This window comes from Equus caballus, chromosome X (genome assembly GCF_041296265.1).
Source record: "Equus caballus isolate H_3958 breed thoroughbred chromosome X, TB-T2T, whole genome shotgun sequence".
In the NCBI taxonomy this organism is placed as follows: Eukaryota; Metazoa; Chordata; class Mammalia; order Perissodactyla; family Equidae; genus Equus; species Equus caballus.
In genome coordinates this window covers 134,991,862-135,016,968 of record NC_091715.1, presented here as the reverse complement: position 1 = coordinate 135,016,968, position 25,107 = coordinate 134,991,862, and positions in this window count along the sequence as shown.

The following is a 25,107-nucleotide window of genomic DNA, read 5'->3' as shown; positions in this document are numbered from 1 at the left end:
AATATTGGTGTTGGGGGAATGGGAAGCAGTTGGATTAAAATTTTAGAGGAGGTGGCCTGAGAAGATTCAACTAGGAAGGTAACCTTTGAACAAAGACCTGAAGTTAGTGATTAATATAGACAATAAAAATTTAAGTATGAATTGGCCTCGTGAGTAGAAGAAGAGAATTCCAGGCAAAGGGAAGAAATTGACAAACAACTCCCAGGTAAGAGAGATCTTAGCACATATATGGAATTGAAAGACATCCAGAAAACCTGAAGTTATATGATGCTGTAATCCTTAAAACGGAAGAGTGATAGAGAAAGAGACTCAAAAGTCTCTAGTTCCAGTGCTCTCAACAAAGAAAGGGGACCACAGAGTGAATGATTACAGATATCAAATAAAACCCGAGTTGACCACATTAGAATCAACTGGGAATCAGGGTATGTTGAAATGTTATCCAAAGACCGTTGCTTATTATTTTCATTTGTTTATTTTCAGATTTTATAGGTTCTGTGGAAAAGAAGACATGCAGGAAAAGGGTAGGAATTGATAAAGAGCAGTTTCTACTGATAGACTATAAACACTAGTGTCCCTATATTAACCCTCTTAAGGTAACTCAACAGTATGGTTTAACATTCTAGCAGCGTGCTGGGGAAGAGTGAAAATATAGGCATTCATTCTTTTCTTTTTTTAGATATCCACAATGTGAATGCATTTAATACTAATAATCTGTACACTTAAAAATAATTAAGATGGTAAATTTTATGTTATGTGTATTTTTCCTCAATTAAAAGGTTTTAAAAAAAAAAACTTTAAAAATTAGCCTTAGAGAGAGCATATAATATACCGCAAGTTCATTTTTGGTGAATTATGCAAAAGGAGAAATTAAATATCTCCCCAAATTACTAATCAGTTACCCTAATATGATTTATTGACCTGCCCTTCCCTGCTCTTTTGTGTTATTTTGTTGAACATGGGCATTCATTCTTATGTTCTTTTATTTGTTTAAGTTACATTGTTGTAGAGATAGCTCAGGGGAGAATATGCCTTCAAGAAGTTTTTCTTCTAATATAAGAGGGAAAAGACATGTACACTGATAGAAAGGCATAGGCTCTGATTGGAAGAGGTGCTGTGATGTAATGTGAAGTATATGGGCTGTGGAACCAACATTCTTCAGTTCAAATCTTGGATGTTGATACTTTCTGAGTGAACTTGATTTTTTATATATTCAGTCTTTTCCTCAGTTTTTTAAAGTGTAAAATTGGAAATATGCTAACTGCCTCATCAGTTTACATATGATCTTAGAAGCGTGCCTAGCTTGTGGTAAGCACAATATTAGTGATTTTTCTTAAATTATCAATGACTATATTAATTTTGAACTGTTTATTAAATAACCAGATGGAGTCAAAAATTAGGCAGTAGGAGTTTCAGGGAGAGGTGCAGGGTAGAGATGTAATTTTGATTGTCATATGCATATCCATATCCTTTATAGCAATTTGACCAGAGGAACTTACCTAGGAAATGAGAGCAGATGGATAAGAGGATACGTTTACAGACTGAACTCTGGAGCACTCTAGCATTCGTATGTCAGAAAGATGAATGGAAAAAAGTAAAAAAGATTGAGAAAAGAAGTTTCTCTGTAATGGACTAATTTGTGTCGCCCCTCAAATTCATATGTTGAAACCCTTAACCCTCAGTACCCAGAATGTGACTGTACTTGGAGATAGGGCCTTTAAGGTGGTGATTAAGTTAAAATGAGGCCATGAAGGTGGGCCCTAACTAAGTATGAGGAAAAACTGTGTGAGGATAAAGCAGGAAGATGTCAGTTTGCAAGCCAAAGAGAGACACCTCAGAAAAAACAAACCTGCTGATTCCTTGATCCTGGGCTTTTAGCTTCCAGACTGTGAGAAAATACATTTCCGTTGTTTAAGACATCTAGTCCAAGCTATTTTACATGGCAGCCCTAGTAAACTAATGTAGTCCCGTATGGTAGATAAAAAAAACAGACATGTTTGGTGTCTCAGAGCCAAAAAAAAAAAGGAGCTTTAGGAATGGAGTGATAATCTGAGTGAAGTGCTACTGATAGGTTTGAATAACTTAAAAACAGAGAAAGGAATGTTGGGGCATGGCAATATGGAGGTTATCATGTGGAATTCTGATTAGAATCCTTTGAGGGAAAAAGCAGGGGTGAGGATTTTGTGGCAATGAGAATCGAAAATCCTTGATAAGTTCTGCTAAGAATGGTGGTCGAGAAATGGAGCTGTAACTGGAAATGGATGTGTGATCATGGGAGGGATTTTATGTTAGATGACAAGCACTAGGTCACTTGTGAATGTGCACGCTGATAGAGGTGAAGCGTAGGGCAGTGGCAAGGCTGGTTTCTGGCTTGAGCCACCAGGTAGATGGTTATGATAGTTATTGAGACAGGGAACACTAGAAGAGGAATGCATTTGGGAGTCAGACGATCACAAATCCTTCCTTGGTCTTCCAAAAGTTCAGCATTAAACTGAACTCTTCATATGTGTCTTCAAGTGTAAGAGGGATAGGAGTAAGGCAAAAATTACTTTCACAGGTTCATATATTTCCATGACTGAATGCAACTAGGACATTTTGGTCAAATTGTAATCAAATGCAAAACTTCCTAATGTCTGCTTAGAAGATCAAACACGAATCTGGCAGATGCCCATAATTTATTTTTCTCATGCAAATGGGTGTACACAGAAATGGAGTCCTGTGCATAGTTAAGAAATTTTAAGACCTCCCTCAATACTGATCCCACATAAATACCAATAAAATAGACTGTCTCCTCTACTTGCAAGCAAAGTGATGTGTCTTTATGAGAAGAACCTGGAATGGAGTTAGGAAAGAATCCCAAGTATTTACCTTGTTCAGATTTATTCCTGAGTCACGCTATACACACTGATTACTGTTCATGCTCTGCCTTTCCGCACCTCAGATGAGAGACCAGTCTTAACTCCCCTGGTGTTAGACAGGACACTGTCCTAAAATCTGGTTGACAAATAATGAAGGAAATCGAAAAGGTGCATATTATTTTATCTAGCAATTCCACTTGTAAGAATCTACACTAATAGAGTAATTAGAATTTGTATACAATGTATTTATTAATCTAATATCCATTATGTCCAAACATTTTTAAAAATTCTATTTCAACAAAAGAAATGATTAAATCATAGAATAGTATATATCTATTTTAAATGGTATTTAAAAAATTTTTATGGACATAAAATAATCAAATAGGCTACTGTCTTCATTATTTCATACTCACCAATTTATATTTTATTTTTTGACATAGGGAAAATTTACATGTGGCAAAACTCATGGATATTATGGGTACAATTTGGTGAGTTTTGAAAAATGTATACACTGAAGCAATGATCATCGTGATGCAGACATAGCTCCATCACCAAAGAAATCTTCCTCAGCTTTGCTTTCAGTAAATCTTATAGGCAACCACTTCTATAATTCCTTTCATCATCAGTTAGTTTTGTTTCTTCTGGAACTTCATTTGAATAAAATCATGCAGCATTTATTTTGCTTTTTTCAAGCTTCTTTGCAGAACAGTTTTTAAAGAGCTTATCAAATTCTTGGCACACATTATTTTTCAGAATATATATGCATGTATTACATATATATGTGTAATACATATATTAGAAATATTATGTATTACATATATATTATTTATGTGTATATATTATTATATTGTATTGTATATTTTATATAGTATATTATTTATGTATATATTTTATATTATAACTATGTAATATATTATAAATATGTTACATATATGTATGCATATATGTAATACATATGTTACGTACATGCATATATGTATGTATATATACAATTTGAAAAGAATGAGACAGAGAGAAGTTTTTCTCCTAGTCCAATGCTTTCCTTTTCACTTTCTTAATGGTGTCTGATTCTGGGAAAACATTTTAAATGCTGATAAAACCCAATTGATCAGGTTCCCTTTTCCTTCTATGGTTTGTGTTTCTTGCATTATTCAAGAAATCTTAGTGTACCCCACAGTCACAAAGATATTCTCATGTTTTCCTCTTAAATCTTTATAATTTCATCTTTTATATTTATATTTATGACCCATATCAAACTAATTTTTACATGTATTTTGAAGTATGGATTGGAAATCATTTTTCTCTATACTTGTATTTAATTGTTCCAGAAGCATTTAATGAAAAAAATACTTCACTTTCCCCATTGAATTTTCTTGGTACCACAGTTGAAAATCAATTGACCACACATGTGTGAATCTATTTATGAATTCCCTATTTTGTTCTATCGGTCTATGTCTCTATCTTTATGCTAATATAACGTTGTCTTGATTACTATAGTTTCATAGTAAGTCTTGAAATGAGAGTAGTTGTTCCTCCAGATTTGTTCCTCTTTTCAAGATTGTTTTATCTGTATTAATTTCTTTGTCATTCCATATGAATTTTAGAGTCAGCTTGTCAATTTCTACCAAAAAGCACGTTGGAATTGATATGTTAACAACATTGAACCTTCTGATGTTGGTCGTGGTGGATATTTCCATTTATCTTTCTCTCCCTTGATTTCTTTCAGTAATGCTTTGTAGATTTCTCTTTAGAGATCTTTCACATCATTTGTTAAATATATTCCTAATTATTTTATTTTCTTAATTCTATTGTAGATGAGTTTTCAAATTTTGACTTTCCAATTGTTTGCTTCTAGCACAGAGAGATACACTTGATTTTTTGGTATCTACTTTGCATTTGATAAGTTTGATAATTTCACTTATTCCTAGCAGTTGCTTTATACATTCATTAGAATTTTCTACATAAATAATCATGTTGCCTGTGAATAAGGGCATTTTGACTACGTCTTTTATAACTTGTATTTCTTTCCTTGACAGATTATGCTGTCTAAGGGCCCTGTTCAGTGTTAAATAGAAATGACAAGAACCACATCCTGACATTGTTCTCGGGTTTTATTTTACTAGCTGTGTGCCTTGCAAGTCACTTAACTTCATTGTGCCTAAGTTTCCTCATCATTAAAATCGGGGCAATAACAATGCCCACCTCAAAGGTTATTGTAAATATTAAATGAGTTAGCATATGTAAACCATAAAAAGCTCTTGGCATACTGCATAAGTACTACATAAACGCTAGTGTTATTATTTCCGTTATTGCTTATTTTATAATAGAAAAATAATGTTATGAATGTTTCTTTGATTGAAATGTTGGGTAGAGCATATGGATTTTAATATTTAGTGTTTTCACTGTGGTTATTTTTTTAAAGATTTTATTTTTCCTTTTTCTCCCCAAAGTCCCCCAGTACATAGTTGTGTATTTTCCCTTGTAGGTCCTTCTAGTTGTGGCATATGGGATATCACCTCAACGTGCCCTGATCAGTGGTGCCATGTCTGGGCCCGGGATTCCAACTGGTGAAACCCTGGGCTGCTGAAGTGGAGCGAAGGAACTTAACCCCTTGGCCGCGGGGCCGGCCCCTCACTGTAGTTATTTTTTAAAATCACTTTATTGAGGTTGATTGACATGTAAAAAGTTGTACATATTTAATGTATATAACTTGGCAAGATTGGAGATAAGTACACAGATGTGAAATCATCACCATGATTAACGCCATGGATATATCCATCATCACTGTGATTATATTTTAGGGGGTACAATAGCTGTTACAATTTCATGTTCAAATCAGGCACCATGTAGATATGTGATTTAAATTTTTCAGGTGTTAGTATTACTGTATCTTAAGTTTATATTGATTTAGAGTTTTATTCCATTTTGGTCCGTTGTAGTCAGATATTGTTCTTTTGTATATGTATATTATAATTTATAGAGATTTTTCCATGTGCTTTTTTTTTTTTTTTTGAGGAAGATCAACCCTGAGCTAACATCTGCTCTCAATCCTCCTCTTTTTGCTGAGGAAGACTGGCCCTAAGCTAACATCCGTGCCCATCTTCCTCCACTTTATATGTGAGACACCTGCCACAGCATGGCTTGCTGAGTGGTGTCATGTCTGCACCCAGGATCCAAACGGGCGAACCCCGGGCTGCCGAAACGGAATGTGTGCTGTTAACCGCTGCACCACGGGGCTGGCCCTCCATGTGCTTTTTACTGTGATCTCTTAAAAAAATAGTCTATGCTTGGCCTTTGTTAGTATTATTTGGCATTTTTTTTAAAGATTTTATTTTTTTCCTTTTTCTCCTCAAAGTCCCCCGGTACATAGTTGTATATTCTTCGTTGTGGGTCCTTCTAGTTGTGGCACGTGGGACGCCACTTCAGTGTGGTTTGACCAGCAGTGCCATGTCCACGCCCAGGATTTGAACCAACGAAACACTGGGCCGCCTGCAGCGGAGTGCGCGAACTTAACCACTCGGCCACGGGGCCAGCCCCTTATTTCGCATTTTATACTGTTTAATCTGTTATTAGTTTATGTCAAATATTATCGAGAATAATGTTTAACATTTACACCTAACTTTTAAAAAGATTTACATCAATTTAGACGTTTCTCCTTATTTACTGGGTTTGAAGCACACTGTCAGCTGTTTGTAAACGGATATTTTCCAGTATTTGAACTCTTAATTTTGTTTCACTTTTGGGGCAGCTATGGCACATCTTTCAAGCTTCAAGTTTTTGCTTTCCCTTTTTTCCAGTGTGTATATGAGGAGCATGATTTCTGAGTGCTTGTATATCTGAACATAATACTCTCTTTCCCTCAGTCATGGAACACAACTTAATTGTGTATTTAGTTCTTGGATTACAAAAATTTATCTTCAAACTCTATAGAAATATCCCTAGCTGCTTCTGTCATTTGCTATTTTTGAGGTAGGGTGTGAGGTTAGCCTAATTCATGTCCAGCTATGGGCACCCTATTTTTTCCCTCAAGTACTTTAATTTCAACTTCATGTCAAGATTTGTTTAGAAGTGGGACTTTTTACATTGTTTTTTGCCTGAAACTTGATTAAACAGTTCAATCTCTGTACTCTGATTTTGTTCTTTTTCTTGCTTATTTTTGTGACTTCAGAAGAATTTCTACTCGGATTATGTTTATTTTATTTATTGCTTGCTTATTAATTCTTTCCCATTTCACCTGGTCCTTATTTGTTTTTAGTGAAACAGAGTATCTGTATAATGCATCTCTGTCCTCTGCTCTACATATCTGTTATCTTCTCTCAGTTTTTGTCTCTGTCCTTTTATTTTGCATTCAGACTTACTCAAGTACTCTCAAGTCTGTTTTACATGACTGCTACGTTCACATGATTGATTTAATTTAATCTTTATTGCCCCTCCCCAAAATTTCCTGTGTAGTAAAGTGATCGTGGCCTACTATGCTGGTTTCAACCTTAGTATAGGCCATATTTTGGTTGTGGATGCACTAAATGTTGAAGACATTCTTTTGACCATGTAATATGTTGAAGGCACCTGTGACAGACATCACAGAGTTCACCAGTGTCCAGATCTTCTTCCCTTGTGGCATATAAAATACTATACTTTTCAATATCCTTTCATTTAGGCAAGATCATACAACTAGTTCTGGGCAATGGGCTGTAATAAGTAATATATCTTGCTTCTGGAACAAAGCATAGAAGAGCAGGTATAAAATTGTCAGTAGCATCTTTCCCTGCTGTAAAGGTCAGTGAGTACAGATCATGGAGTCCACATTTGCCTTGATCTCCCATCATGTCCAACTTATGTTGGCTATATAGCAATAGTGAGAATTAAACACTGATACAATAAGCTAGTGAAATATATTCATAAACTGTATTTATAAAAGGGAAATAATTATAATAGCCATCTAGATAAATGGTTAACCCCATTATGCTTAATTCTGTGGCATGGTATTCTAAATAATAGATTTTTGTAAACATATTTTGTAAAGTGATCTAGAACCCACTTTATGAGTAACAGTGAGGTTGATGTCTAGGACATTTCTTACCCAACATTTTAAAATATCAATTGTCATTGCAGCAGTAAAAATAAATATAATTGATATAAGTAAAGAACTATTGGTCTGTGTGCCTTTTTGAACTTTGTTCAGAGGAAAATGTCATTTTAACTAAATAGAGAACTAATAAAATATTCTTCCTGAAACGAGGTGTTAATTGGAGATAATTCTCAGAAAGTGCTCTAAAATTCAACACCTTGAAGCCCAACATTATACTGCCTCATCACGTATTTTTACAAAGGCCCGAGAGATATCAGTAAAACAATTGCAGGGACAGAAAAACCAGAGTTGAAATGGCATTAGTAACAATGATATAAGAAAATATTTCTGTAGGATACGTTTCCTTCGAAAAGCTTCAAATGCACTGGCATCCCTCCCACCACAATTTACACCATCCATTAGAAATAGTTGGAATTCACAAGGGCTGTGATTTACTTGATATCCTGTATTAGAACTCCACATGGAACTCAACGTTACCAATTCCCATTCAGAGTTCCATCATTAAATTACAAAATCACCTAAAACATTGAAAATAATAGCTAAATCACAAATTAGTAGTTACATTGTCTACTAATTCGATGAGTAAAATAAATTTGCTATAGATACAATTTATTTCTGATTTGGATTTTCATCCAACCCTCAGTGGTTGTTAATTTGGTAGGGTTCGGTGTGACCTTACATTATCCAGCCTCATAAGTATTTCGTCTGTTTTTCAGATACTATCATAAATTTCATTCCCTCATTAGTGGATGACATTATGTTGAAAATTAATAGTAGAACTTAGGCTAATACAATTGCTATTTCTTAAGATATAACTGGCAAGGAACCCCTAGGAATTTATCCATATATTACATGATTTAAGATTATCAAAGGAAAAGCTCTTTCATTCTCTTGAATTCGAATAATGAAAAAATCTTCAAATTGCAAAAAGGTTTTGGCTCTTCATCCTAGTTGAGCTCCTTCTTGTTCTTCTTTCCATAGAAAAATTACTGTCAATCTCAGTCTAATTTTAATGATGAAAGAACCATGGAGAAATAAAGATTTATCAAGAGCACAAAAACACATAGGGAAATATTTTTAAATAACAGAATAGGTAGCTCCCTGTACAGGGAAGATCTACAGGGGGAACCTACATAAAATGATGTTTCTTCCTAATGTGAATAAATTCTGTTTCCCACCTATGAGAAAAATACACTTATAGAAAGGTTCTGGAATTGTAAAATTTTATTGAAATGCCTATTGTAAGAAGAAAACAGGCCAAGTTAGACTTGGATTCAAAGTACAACTCCACCCTCTGGAATATGTGATCTTGGTTAAGTTACTTATTCTCCCTGAGTCTTCGATTCTTCAACCATAGCATGTTAGTAATAATACTACCTATCTCATAAAGTTGTTGTAGAGGATTAGATGTTATAATAAAGGCAACGCACTTAGCACAGTGCCTGGTGTGTAATGCTCAATAAATGGTAGCTATTATTATATGGAAAGGGAGAATTGTTCCTATTTTCTTCTAAAACTTGCAGTAACATTGAGATCCCATATAGTGAGGACGGGCCGATTTAGAGGAAGCTCTAAGGATTTTGTAAAGTTGAAAGTTTTTAATCATTTTCCCAGAACAGCTTCAAAAATAATCTATGTATTGGATTTTATCCAAATTGGAAAAACAATCGAGTCTTTGTTCTATAGTCAAATAATATGGTAGAAATTTAAGTGACTAAAAAAAGGCTCATTGGGACAATAATAATTTCATCCAAGTAACTTCAAAACTCCATTAATCGGAGAGACCCAATTAAGAGAAACTTTAAATTACAGAAGACCAAAATCCCTGCGTCGTTTATGGAACACTCTCAAGTAGCCTCATGCATTTCCTTTTAAAATCTGCTGGACTTTTCCAGAATGTAGATTACAGTTTTGATACTCCCAAATTATGAATTTGGCTTATCTTTCATAGCAAACTTCAAAGTAGAAAAAATGTGCTTCAATGTTTTTATTGTGACAAGTTCTGGAAGTTCTTAATAATTTAAGTTATAAGTATCATAACTCAAGAACTCATCGCTGAAAACTAAAATTTTAAAACATTCTTGGGGCCAGCCCTGTGGCCGAGTGGTTAAGTTCGTGAGTTCCACTTCTGCTGCGCGGGGTTTCGCTGGTTGGGATCCTGGGTGTGGTCATGGTACCCCTCAGGCCATGTTGAGGTGGCATCCAACATACCATGACCAGAGGCACTCACAACTAAAATATACAACTATATATCAGGGGGCTTTGAGGAGAATAAGAAAAAGAAAAAAAGAAGATTGGCAGCAGATGTTAGCTCAGGTGACTATCTTAACAAAAAAAACTCTCTCAACAAGCAAATTTTATTTAGGCCACTTTTAAAAATTTCCTAGACTCATCCACTTTCTTCTACCTCCACTAGTACCACTTTAATAATCCAAGCCTTCATGTTTTGTCCTTTGGATCATTGTAACAGGCTCTTAACTGGTCTTCCTGCTTTGGCCTTGTCAACTTATAGTCTAATCTCCAAAAAGCTGTCAATACAATCCTTATTAAATATAAATGGAAGCATATAAATTCCATGTCAAATATCTTCGTATCACACTTAGAATAAATTCCATAGCCCTTACTATGGCCTACAGCCCCTGAGTGATAAAAGTCCTTATGATACAAAAGTTTATCTCCTTCCACTTGCCCTTTTGAACATGCCAAGCTCTTTTCTGGATTTAGAAACATTCAGAATGCCATTTCTTTTAACTCAAAAACTCCTCTCACTCATTTATATATGCAACAGTATTTACAGAGCGTCTACTGTGTCAGGTATTCTTGTAGTTGATTGAGAGATTCCGGAACAAAGACTCTAGAGCAGGAGCATACTTGGCATTTTTGAAGAACAACTAGGAGGTCAGTGTAACTGGAGCAGAGTGAGAAAGTGGGGGAGTAGCACGAAATGTAGTCAGACAAGTAATTGAGATAGGAAAATACTATGCCAGGTAGGGCCTTGTTAGGTCATTATAAGGATTTTGGTTTCACTCTGAGTGAATGGGGGAGCCATTAGAAGATTTTGGGCAGAGACGTAGCATAGTACTATGGATTTTAAAAGTCTCAGTCTGGCTTTTCTGTAGAGAATAGACTACATGGAGGTAAGGGAACTAGTTACCAGAATAGGGCAGTAATTAAGCCAAAATGTGATGTTGACTTATAGCAGGATAGGGACAGTGGAGATGTGAGAAGTAGTCAGCTTCTGGATGTATTTTGAGAGTAGAGGCAACAGGATTTCTACTAAGATAGGATGTGGGATATAAGATTTAAAAGAAAGATTGCAGAATGATTCCAACATCATTGGTCCGAGTAATTTGAAGGATGAAGTCATGATCAACTCGTAATGGTAAGACAGTAGTAGGAGCAGGTTTTGGATACGGGAAAATAATGAGTTCAGTTTTGGACATGTTGAGTTTGAGGTATCTCTTAGAGATCCAGGAGGAAATGTCAGGTTGGCAGTTGGATAAAACTGTGTGAAGTTCAGAAATATATATCTGGGCTGGAGGTACAAATTTGGGGGTCACAGATGTCATTGAAAGTCATGAAAACTGATAAGATCACCAAGGGATTAAGTATAGATAAAAAGAACAAGAAGATTAAGAAATGAACCTTGAGGTACTTCACTATTACAACCTTAAGCATAAGAGAAGTAATTTAGCTGTGAAAAGGAGCTATGAGTGATGTGAGAGGAAAACCAAGACAATGTAGGGTCCTTAAAGTAAGTGCAGAGTGTGTATCAAAGCACCAGGAAGTGAACGACAGAGTCAAGTAGTGGTGGTCATTAATATAAGGACCAAAAGCTGAATGTTGAGTTCAGCAACATGGAGGTTATTAGTGATCTTGACAAAATAGTTTTTGTAGACTGAGAGGAAAAATGTTGATTGGAGCAGGTTTAACAGTGATCAGAGAAAAAAGAAATTAGAGACAAAATCTCCTTTTGGAGATTTTTCTGTAAATGGGAAGAGAGAACTGGAGCAAAGCCTGTTGGAAAAATGGAATAAAGAGAGGCGTGTGAACATGTGAGAAAGATCATATTTGTAGGCTATTGGGAAACGAAGAAGCACTTGTTGATGTAGGAAAAGGAGTGAGAAATTTCTGGGACCATGTATTGAGGGACGAGAAGGAATGGAAATTGGTTCACATGAGAAAGTTTTAGATTTTAGGTAAGAGCAGGGAAAATTCATCTATAAACACAGACTGGGAGAGGAATATATAGGTACAGCCGCAAGGAGGAGGGTGGAGTGGTTGTGAGAGAATGTGAACATTATCTTCTGATTGTGTTTCACAAATTTTTTAATGAAGTAGGAAACAAAGATATCAGCTAGACTGAGGATGCGAGTAAATTTTTTGAAGATTCGGAAAGAAAAAAGAAAGTATAAATTATTTATCTGGGAGAATGGGAGAGTGAATGGATGAGGAAAATACAGTATCTTGGCTGGGCAGTATTGAAGTTCTCAAAGTCTGGTTCCAAGATCACCAGGATCAATCAACATCAACCGAGAATTTGTTAGAAATGCAGATTCTTGGGCCCCATGCCAGACTTACCAAATATATAAACCTGGGAATGGGACCCAGAAATTTGTGTTTTACTAAGCCCTCTAGGAGATTCTGCTACACTCTAAAGCTTGAGAATCACTGGATTAGAGGATTATGGCCGTGAAGTTAAAATGTGACCAGACAGCATAGTTGTGCATGTTTCTCCAGACATATTCAGTATATCGTACAGGAGAACGATATTAACCAAGGTCATGATTTTAACCAAGGTCATGATTTCACCAAGCAACAAGGTCAGAATGAAAGAAGGGCAAGAGAGTTGAGGACATACAGAAGGAAACACTTAAATGTTTACAGAATTTTAACTGGAAAAGGAATAAAGAGAAAATGTCAAAGGCATGAAGAAGAGTGGGAAAGGAATAGGATCAATGGATCAGAGTCCCTGGTCCTATACCAGAGGGAGTGAGCTGTAAAGGTAGGAGGTGGTTATCAGAGAGGGTAGAGTATTACATTGAGACAATGGAAGGTTTTTAGTTATTGATCATGGGAATATCTACAAAAGAGCTGCCCAATACAAGTATAATGTGAGTCATAAATGTAATTTTAAAATTTTTGGTACTTACATTTAAAGGAATGTTTATTTAATCTAAATATTATTATTTCAACATTAATGGATATAAAGTATCAATGAGATGTTTTACAGTTTTTTCATACTAAATCTTTGAAATGCAGTGTGCGTTTTACACTCTCAGTGCATCTCAGTTTAGACTAGCCACATTTCAAACGTTCATAGCCACATGTGGCTATTGACAAACATATAGGACAACACAGGTCACAGGTATGATCCTAGGGGAGAGTATTAGGTTGGGTTGGTGGATAATAACATTGGACAAAAGAAGTTAAAGCTACAGGGTTAGAAGAAGTGTCTATACGCATATTTAAGTTGCCCTGAATTAAGGCAGGAGTAGTGCTGGAGAAAGCGTCAGTAAAGGAGTAAATGACAACAATAATGAGGGGTTGTGGGCAATGTGATAGGATGACATCAAATTCAAAGGTGGAATATTTGAGATAGAGGGAGAAAGTTCTGGAAGCAAAGATGTGGAACAAGGAGGACACCTACTGCACTTCTAGGCCCAGTGGTAAGATAGGTGTGGAAGAGGAAACAGCCATCATTTGAAAAGGCTGCAGCAGTGTCCTCAGAGGAGGGAAAAAAATAAAGAAAAGATTGAGTGTGTAGGATATTTTGGTGCTGATGGACCAAGAGTGCAGAAGGCACAGGGGATGGATTTCAGAAGTTAATGAGGAGTTAATAATAAAGACAAAACAAGGGATGTGCAAAGACTTAGGGGGGATCAGAGTGTGGAAGATTAGGGGAAATATGATCCTAAGTTTTCTTGCAGTGATTTACGTAAACAAGCATAAGGGATTCAGTGAGATTGAGTGGATTCAAAACAAGTGAGAGTGTGAGTTCCAAGGTACAGTGGAGGCAGGGATATCTGGGGCTATCTCTGGACCACGGCAGGTAAAACTGAGAAGGTTATATTGTGCAAGGCTCACAATGTACCCCTGTCAGGGGAAAAGCAGACTTATTCTGAGGGTGTGTGACTCTCTTTTTGACACCTGTTGATGGAACTGAAGCTATCTAAGGAGGTCAGATGTTATTCTGTTTGTGTGGGCCCTAACTCGACCTTGACCTGTGGTCATGATGGGGCAGAGGGCCTAGGATAACATGATTTTATTCACAGTAAAGATAGTTGTATATATCTCTTGAGCAAATGAGAGAATTTAAAAATGTAAAAAATGGAATGCCAATAAATTAACGGTTAAGGACATAGATAAAGAACTAAATTAAATGAGTCCCAATATTAAGGAATATCAACATGTAAAATTAAATTTGTTCTGGGGTTTAACTTTATGTTTGCAGCAGACTTCAGCTTTTAAAAAGAGATATTGGTCTTCTTCATTGTACTTTATATATCTGTCTTAGTTAGAATAACAGCTTACCCAGGAATGCTAGAAATCATTACTCAGTGAAAGCTGCTGTTTCTTTGTGAAAATATTTTGCTGTTGGTCAGACATCCCAAGGGCTCATTCTAGGTTTTCCTCATATTGAGCCTTAATCTATAGCACCGTTCTGACTTCTGAAGGGATACAAGACATCATCGTTCTTCCACAGCTCTGTTCTTTGAGGGGATTACTGCTTGGTGATATGCGCAGCGCTTAAAGACTACAGGGAATAGCAGAGATCTGAGAACATCCTGAGGACAAAAATAATGATAATCATGGACATCCTCCTGATTTTCTGACTTTTTAATCCCGGTTTGACAGAAAATAGAGCCCATGTCAACTGGAATATAATATCAGAGTACAGACATTTTGTTTCTTAAGGAATTTCTTAGTTCCCCACTAAACGTGGAATATAAATTACTCACACCTCTGTGGTAGAAGAATTTGAAATTGATTATTATTTGGTTCCCAAGCCTATACAGAAAAAATATTTATAAAGTTGGTGACAAAATGTTTAGACATTTCTGGGGCTGGCCTGGTAGTGTAGTGATTAAGTTTGTGGGCTCTGCTTTGGCGGCCCAGGGTTCACAGATTTGGATCCTGGGTGTGGACCTATGCACTGCTCATCAAACCATGTTGTGGTGGTGTCCCAGATACACAAAACAAGGAAGACAGGCATAGATGTTAGCTCAGGGAAAATCTTCCTCAGCAAAAAAAAAGAAGAAGACATTTCTGAGTTTTAGAGATCCCAGGAACAAAGTTAGAAGACCAAAAGCAACCTGGGAGACACTATCTGCAATGCATATGGCAAAGCACAGTTTTCAAGATTAGGATTTTCCTGTTTCTTTATTTTGTACCAAATTACATTATCTAAATTTCTATACCTATCACACCTCACTCTTATTATTAACATTTATTTGATTATTAATTCAATAGCTATTTATTAAGTATCTGCTCTATAACAGATATTATGCTTTGCTAACTGCTTAAGGAGGAATGCAATATTGAACATTTACAATTGTCGTGTTTATTGCCTATCATGTCTGTGCCAGATACTGGACTAAGAACCAGAACATATGATGATGAGACCAGACATATTCTTTGAGTTCATGTGGTTTAGAGATAAGCGGGTAAGACAGACATTAAGTACATAGCCAATAAATAGTTACTGCCAACTGTAATAAATCCTATGAAGAAGTATAGAGTGATATGAGAGCATATAACCGAGGAAACTAAATTAATTCTGTGAATTGAGGAAAGTTTTCCCAAAGGAAGTAATGGTGAAACTGAGATCCAAGAGACAAATAGGAATGAGTTAAGTGAAAATTATTGTGGAGGATTTCTATTATGTTCCAAACAGAGAGAACAGGATGTTCAAAGGCCTTAAGAGGAGAACAAAAGATACGGTCAAGCAGCTACAAGAAATTTAATTTGCCTGGCATGTAGCATGTAAGGGGAATGAAGTGGTGAGAAATGAAACTAAAGAGGTTGGCAAGGGTCAGGTAATGGGGCACGAGAATTTATAAGCCATGTTAAGGAGTTTGCAGTCACCAGCTCCAGTTGCCTAGTGGTTAAGTTTGGCACACTCCACTTCTGTGGCCTGGGTTCAGTTCCTGGGCATGGACCTACACCACTCAGCAGCGATCATGCTGTGGCAGTGACCCACATAGAAAACAGAGGAAGACGGACACAGATGTTACCTCAGGGCAAATCTTCTTCACAAAAAAGAAAAAGTAGTTTGAATTTCATTGTAAAGGCCTTGGGAAAGCATTTCAGTGTTTTAACCAGGCGAGAGATATGACTAAAATTATGTTTTAAAAAAACAACTGTAGGCACCCCATAAAGAATTGATTTTAGGATGGACAGGGCAGTGTGCTTCAGAGATCAGCTGGGAAGCCATTTCAATGGTGCAGATGAGAGACTGATGGTAGCTTGGACCACAGTAGTAGCAAAGGAGATGAAGAAAAGTGGTCTGGTTCCTAAGATAATTAAAGAATCACCCAGGGCCTTCTTGCCCTCCTTCCTCGCTGGTACAGATTAAATATGTTTAAATGAAAATAGAAATAATCCAGCTGTGAGGGAGTAGTTGAAAATACAGGAAAGAGAAGACATGATCAATGGAGGAGCCTACTGAAAAAGCAGGATAGCCTGTGTCCAGAACATCATAAGATAGTCACCATTAGCAGGGAGTTCACAAACTTTACTGTAACAGAAGAAAGGGAAAACGGTTGGGTACTGTTATGGTTGAATTGTCTTCCCCCCAAATTCATGTGTTGCCATCTTAACCCCCAGTAGCTCAGAATGTGACCTTATTTAGACATAAGTTCTCTACAGAGGTAATCAAGTTAAAGCGAGGTCATTAGTGTGGGCTCTAATCCAATACAATTGGTGTCCTTATCAAAAGGGAACATTTGGACACAGAGCCACACAAAGAGGAAAGAGGATGTGAAGAGACACAGGGAGAAGACAGCCACCTACAAGTCAAGGAAAGATGCCAGGGACAGGGCCTTCCCTCACAGTCCTTGGAAGAAACTAACCCTGCCAACACCTTCATTTTGGACTTCTACTCTTCACAATTGTGAGACAACAGATTTCTGTTGTTTGACCTGCCACATTTGTGATACTTTGTTATCACAGCCCTGGCAAACTAACACAGGCCCCGAAACATATGTTTGTGTTTGGTAAGGGAAAGTTGAGAGTGTCCTTAACACTTTCTAAATTCTAATTTCTCTGTAAAGTAAGAGAGAAAATCTGCTGAGAGTGAAAGAAGACATGTCCCTGACAAAAAATGGGGCTGGGTGAGGATTGAAGAAACAGAGATTTGAGGAGAAGATGATTAAATCAGGTATTGACAAAAACTGACTAAAACAATGAGTTGTAGAGATATATTCTCGTAAAAATGAAACTCTCACATGTAAAGCAAAGAGTGAAGTTGTACTCTTACATCACCTCAATTTCACTACGTATACAACCATTGTTAAATCGTTGCATACATATCCTTATAGCACTTGTATATCCATGTGTAAGTAAACATGTAACCCAGATATGAGTTGTGGCCACTCTGCCCTTTGATAGTTAAATGAAATTGGTGTAAGTCCCCAACATACATTCTATATAAAATATATTTTTTCTCTCTTTTTCTTTCTCTCTCCCTCTCTCCTTCCCTTCCTCCCTTCCTTCCTTCCTCCTTTCTGTCCTTCCTCTCTTTTTTATTTCTGTAAATTCCAAGAATCGTATGTAGTAAATTCTGATTTGGGGCTCCTGATTCTGCTCACCTTTTGAACTTCTTTTCTGAAACTGTTCCCTATGTCATAAATTAATATTTTTTTCCAGTTTCTGTGCTTATATATACTGCTGCAATGAACAACCTTGTGCATACTTTTGTGAGTAGTTTCAAAGGATGTATTTATACAAATTGGATAGCCGGGTCAAAGTTTAAACGTATTTTATTTTGACTTCTTGACAAATTACTTTCGAAAACAGTCGTACCCTCATACACTGCTATAAACAGAGTGTGTGAGTGTGCACTTTCCCCACGTACTCATCGGGAGTAGACACTGTTATTATTGTAAAACAAAACTAGACAAAACCAGAGAGCAAAAAATCCCCACAAAAATCTACAGTTTTAAATCATGTTTTCCTCATCATGTATAAATTTGATAATCTTTTCATATTTATATTAGGTACTTACATCTGTGTGTGTGTGAATTTCTGGTTTGCATATTTCCTCACTTTTAAAATTTTACTAATTGCATTTTTTCGTTGCATTTTACAAAATTTTAATAATTTTTAACTTTAATTTTACAAATTAATGTTATCAACGTGTGTAAGCATATTTGCCATATAATGTCAATATAGAGTCTTTGTCCAGTATATAATGGATATGCCTGAAAATGAAGCAACCACACATATAGGGTCATCCATCACTTTCCTTATTTGAGGATCCAATGGGAAAAATTTGTGCAATTTGCTATATAAACTTTTAGGCATTTAGCTGAAATTACTCAAATATCTATGTGTAACATCAAATTCATTATTTTCATGCATATATATATGTTCCATTTTGAAACATATAAAATATTACATGAACTTGGAAATATTTTTTTATCACATTTTTATTAAACAATTACTCTTAAAATCTTTGTATTAATTTTCAACATGAATGAGTCGCTTTCAGTTTACTATTGTAAAACGCAGAGCACATCCTATTGAACTCCTTCTAAGTTGAGATATGACTTCTTTAGAATTCGTATAAAACATTGTCCCTGTAAATTTTATCTTATTTTCCTAAATATCCCCTTGTATAAGATTAGAATTTTTTTTTTTCTTTTAAACCTGTAGGGATATTCAAGATCTCTATAATGCAACAATTTGGTGTATTTGCTTTTCAATTTTACACCGTTTTTTTTAATATGAAACTATCTCAACCATAGAAAAAAGAAAAAAGTATCTTATAAGTTTTCTTCCTGAACTATGAGAGCAGGTCATCATCATTCTTGAAAGAACATTGTCAGGATGTCTGATCAACACTGAATATTTTAATGTGCATTGCATACAAATAAGGATATTCTCTTATGTAATCACAATACAGTTATGTAAATCAGGACATTAACATGGATATGTCAAAGCCATCTATTTCTCAGACCCCATTCAACTTTTGACTATTGTGCAAATAATACATTTTATAGCAAATATGTCCAGGTCAAAATCACGCATTGCATTTAGTTGTCATGTCTATTTACCATCCTCCATACAGGGACAATTCGTTAGTCTTCTTTTGACTTTAATAACATTGATACTTTGAAAAATTATAGGCCAATTAATTTGTTGTATGTCTCTCAATTTAGATTTATATGATGTTTTTCTATGTCATCATCTGATACGTGCATCTTTGGCAGGCAGAAATGAAGCTGTGTTCACGTTGCATCCTATCAGCCATCACATAATTTCAATTTGTCCTATAAGTGATGATAGTGACTTTGATGACAATTAGAATGGTTTCTGCCAGGGTTATCCACTCAGAAATTACTCTTTTCTCCTTTTGAAATAATACACATTTTCTAGGGAGTTGTTACAATGCAAAAGTCCTGCTCCACTTCAAAATTTAATATTACCTGTTATGTATTATTTTCTATCTATTTAAAGTGTTTATTTTATTTGAATAGACTCCTACTTTTCTATTTTGGTTTAATCTGTCACTATCATTATTTATCTTGATACTCAAATTGTTTCAGATTTAGCCAGGGGAACTCCTTCACTCTGACTTCTGTATTTTTTATGACACTAAGAGCCCTCCTCATTGCACTTGTGCTCCAGCACCCTGTGCTGGGCTGCCCTCCTACACAATGTCCTCACATCTCACTTGAGCTCTGACACCCTTTTCCAGGCCTCTTCTTACTGTTCTGGATGCCCTCCTCACCCTGCTCTGTCTCTGACTTTCCACACTGGGACTTTCTTCTGCAGGGATGACCACCTCATCCTGCTTCAGTTCTGAACCTACTTTCCATGCCTCCCCCATACATAGATACCTCCTTCACTTTTCATAGACTCTGACATCCCAGGTAGGCCTGCCCTCCTGCCTTTACCCTGGTCAAGCTTGGACATTCTGAACCACGTCACTACAGCTTCCCTGCTGCTCTCCCCGCTCTGTGCAGTCCAGCTACTGACTTTGGATTAAATTGATCGAGGTAAAGGGAAGAGCAAGAGCAAGAAAAAGAGCACATATTTGCTTTGTAATGTAATTTTTAATGGAGTTTTTTCTTACAGCTCTAAAAGTTTTGATAGTAAAATTGTAATAATAAATCTATGTTGTTTTCCCCTTTTTATTTTTGGCAAATTATTTCAGGTGCTTACTATAATTATTAAAATTAACACTGAATAAGGTCTATCAATTTGGCATGTCCTGAAAATGTTATTTTGTTTTTTAAAATAAAAAATTGAGAAAACATCCATAATAAGAGAAAGCTGTATTGGCCTCAAAAATAAGGGTTCTACTTTTTTCCTTGTTAATTTCTTCTATTAACAAAACAAGTGAGATCTAATATTTGGGAATACATAATACATTTCAAATAGTTTCATCTACTCTGGGATTTATATTTTAGCTTTTCTTATAGCATTTTTTGCCCTACAGAAGTTTTTAATTTGCATGTAGTCAAATCTCTTACAGTTTTTGCATTTCATGCCCTGCTTAAGAATATAATTGTCTATTAGCCAACTCCCAAACACAAACTATATTTTAAACAATTTTATGAAAATATAGCATCTTTTCTTCTAGTACTGTTAGGATTTTCTCTTTTAGACATTTTCTCTCTTTTTTTCCTGAGGAAGATTGGCCCTGAGCTGACATCTGTTTCCAATCTTTCTCTTTTTGCTTGAGGAAGATTTTCCCTGAGCCAACACCTGTGCCAGTCTTCCTCTATTTTGTTTGTGGGTCTCTGCCACAGCATGGCTGCTGATGAGTGGTGTAGGTCCATGCCTGGGAACTGAATTCAGACTGCCAAAGTGGAGTGCACCAAACTTAACCACTAGGCCATGGGGCCAGCCTCTAGATATTGTAGTTCTTTCATCCACTTGAAAACATTTTTTCTGTCTGATGTGACACAAGGGTTTCCTTTTTTTCTTTTCCCCTAAATCAGTGGTTCTCAATTGGGACAGATTTGACCCCCTAGCCATATGTGACAGTGTCTGGTGACATTTTTGTATGTAATATCTGAAATGGGGAGTTCTAATGGACGGGGTGGAACCAGGAATGCTGCTAAGCATTTTACAATGCACAGGACCGCCTCACACAAGAAAATAATTATCCAGTTCAAAATGTCAACAGTGAGGGGTTTAAGGAACCCTGTCCTAAATATATATCATTGGAGAAAATGGACTGAATTTTGGGCAAAGCAACTCAATCCCTTGCTGAGGTGGCTAATAGATTTTCAGCTACACTGACTGGCTAAAACCAATATTCAGCACTTTGACTTTTAACCCTTTATGACCTAATGTGAATAACTCATATTTGAGTATTTTGGGAAATATCTATTTTCCTATGAAAAGTTGGATATGCGCATGCATACACACACACACATACAGAATCGCGTGGGGACTCTGCAGGTTGCTAGCTTTCTGCAAGAGTGGAAATGCATGCCACTGTAAGCATGCCATGTCTCCTTTATTACATCATTGCTGGTGACTCTATACTATCTTTGTCTGTCAGCATGGATGAAGGGAGTTGAACAATACGTGTTCAAATAAATTTTGTTTGTTTGTTCTTTTTCCATCTTATCCTAACTAACTGTTTTTCCAATGTCATATTCTAGGTCAAAAAATAAGCACACTGGAAATAATATAGATTCCAAAGCCAAGATAAAATAAAAACAATTCTCCAGAATAAGCCTTTCATTGCCTTTATTGTACAGACAAAGAAGATATAATAGACTCTAACCATTTATCTTCTTCTGAGGTGATCCTGTCTTCAATTTTGGTCCTGGATCAATGTTTCCTGTTGTTTCTATTGATATTTCTTAAGCACACATTCTAGAAAATTTGGAAAATTTACCAGGAATCTGCTGTTAATATCATATCATGCCTCATGTCTATGACTCATGGATGTTTTAGTCTTTAACAGAGGAAAGATATAAGATAAAATATAAAGTATAAAGTTTAAACTTTTTCTTTATTCTACAAAAAACCAAGAGTTTAAAAACTGTTTAAAAATGTTGGCTATTAGCCACACACTGAGAGTGACCTGTTGATATCGTGTAAACCATGACCTGACATATCTGGGAAAAGCACATTGTAGCCATTGTTTTTCAATGTCAAACTTTAGAACTCTTTGATGCTGGAATTCTTTTTTGAATGGTTGAAACAGAATTTATTATGAAGATTAGTGAAGAAATACTGCCCGTGAAACCTATATTGGGTCAAATTTGGAGAAACTATGCATTTCTGAGGTCTCCCTACTGATAGTGCTAGAAAACACATTGTTATGCTAGGAGGCTGGTGTGCCTGTGAACTTTGCCATCACCCTTGTCAAACTGGCATTTGCACTAGGGGCTTGGATGTAGTATTCTTTGGATTTATGGAGTTGAGGAGGGCACTTCTGGGACTCTCTGGGCTGCCTGACCTTAGCATTCTGATTGCTAGCTATCCTACATATAGGTAATAGCTATTCTCTGGATATAAACTTGGCTTTGCAACAAACCCAATACAGCGGTGTGCTGGTAAATGCTTAATGATGTTTTCCAAAAAAAAAAAAAGAAAAGAAAGAAAAAAACCACAACAAAACACTCTGATTTGCAGCATTTGCTGATTTCCATAGCATAAATGCCACAAACATGGCTGATGTTAAATTACCAACTTAACTGAACAGAGAGTTGGGGAGAGATGTGCGCAATAAGCTCTCATGATCTAGGATATTTTCATTCCAGTGCGCCGTTGGCCCAATCTCGCTTTGTCTTTAGACAAAACATCTGCAAAGGTTACCTGCCCAGATACATAGTATAGAGATAATACTTTGAAGCCTGTCAATATATATGACCTTCTTCATAGTCATTCTAAGACATATATTTGCTCTTAAGTTTTTGGAAGGAGGTTAGAATTATTGCAAAAAGAAAGAAAAAGAAAGCATTGATATTCAAATTCTAATAATCAAAATAGGAAGCTAAGGGGTCGGCCCGTGGCTGAGTGGTTAAGTTCGCGCACTCTGCTGCAGGCAGCCCGGGGTTTCATCTGTTCGAATACTGTGCCCGGACATGGCACCGCTCATCGAGCCATGCTGGGGCGGTGTCCCACATGCCACACGAGAGGGACCCACAGCTAAGAATACACAGGTAGGTACCTGGGGTCTTTTGGGAGAAAAAGGAAAAAAAATAAAATCTTTAAAAAAAAATTCTTATGAAAATAAAATAAAACAAAAATTACACCTCCTTTAGAAAAAATAGGAAGCTAATCAGCTTGAAAGCTGGTGTTCATTAAGAAAGAGAACTGTTGTATGAATTTCTTCTTTTCTGTCTTTATTATCAAGCATCATCAGGCCTGACTAACTAGATTACAAAGTTCTCTGTGTGTCAAGGCAGGGCAAAGAAGAACATGACAGAAGTGGGGAACTTGAGGCCTGCTCCCTTCTAGTCCTGTGGAATTGTAGGACAAAAGAAGAAGATAGAATGTGAACAAAGATTAGTAGTCAAGGTCTTTGCCTAACATCTTCAGTGCTACAGCTGGAAATGGAGAGGATGTGATTCAGAAATACCTAGATAATTTTAAAGGAATACCAAAGTCAAATAAGTTTAGCCCCGTATTCTTCTCTGAGAAGAGGTTTTTCTGCAGACGGGAGTCACCCCCATCTGGAGAGATGTTCAACAGAAAAAAAAAAGTTGTGGTTCAATATAGTTAAGAATTGCTGTTTCCCTGTGATGCAGAGGTACCTAGAACTTCTCAATTTCCCTATAGAATATCAAACAGATAAGTAAGGATGCTTCCTAGAATGTTCTCAAGAGAAGGCCAAAAGGTGGGGGTGAAGTGGCACTAAAGCTGACTGCTGCAGGGCAGATCTAATGGGCCAGAGTGCCAACCCTAACTCAAGGGTCTGAGTCCTCTGTAGAAGCAGAGATGCAGACCGGTTACTAAGATAGAAATGGCCACTGAGAATCAAAATGACAAGCTATGAGGTCACAAGCCACAAATTTTGGAATTGGGGTACTGTAAGAGGCTACGTGATCAGGGAAACAAACAACATTGTAAACAGAGGGTAAACAGAATCTACAGGACAATGTAAGGCCTTGCCCTCTTTTCTGTCCCCAAGTCATGCCAGCTTACCTTCCCCATACATCTCAAGTTCATCTTGGAGAGGAGCGGGGGGTGGAAGGATGAAATCTAAATACTGTCTAAGCCATAGTAGAAACTATGTTACTTAAGGAGACATTTCCATAGTACTTAGTTGGGAGATAACAAAGTTTGTGTGTGTGCGTGTGTATGTGTGTGCATGTGTATGGGGAGGTGCTCATTAAGAAAGTCACGGAAGTTACATATGGAGAAGCTACATTTTTTTTTGTCCACTTAGGCTTGGCAATTTTGTGATTCCCTCTACATATAATTGCCTCTTTGGTGAGATTAGGGAAATGGATTGTATACATCCTGAACGACTGTGGCCCAGAAGAAATACATGAAAATGCTACTTTCTACAGGCCTACTTTTCCAAAGTATAGACAATGGAGAAATCTGGACTAGGGTCATGGGGACTAGAGTCATGGATGAGGTGCCAGAGGCTTTCAAACTCAATGCCTTAGGAAATATGGGAAGATTTCTTATCTCTAAAATCTGCATTGGGATTTGAGGAGTGCTGTGTGAAAAGCCTTATAATAAATGATCTAAGGACACAATCAAACCTATCATCTTTACATCTGCAATCCATTTGCCACAGGAAGGCGGGGTTCTGGTATAAAATTGCTGCCCCCTGAATCAGCTCGTCTAATCCTCTAGTCTTCTGATTCTTTTTTCTTATCCCTCTCTTCTGTTGTTTTATTCCCTTTCTCCTCAACCCGGTAGGTCAGTTCCCCTGTCCCACTCAGCCCAGTGAGTCGTGACCACTACTTATATCATGTGATATATATCATATTGAGATCTGCTAACATCAAGGCA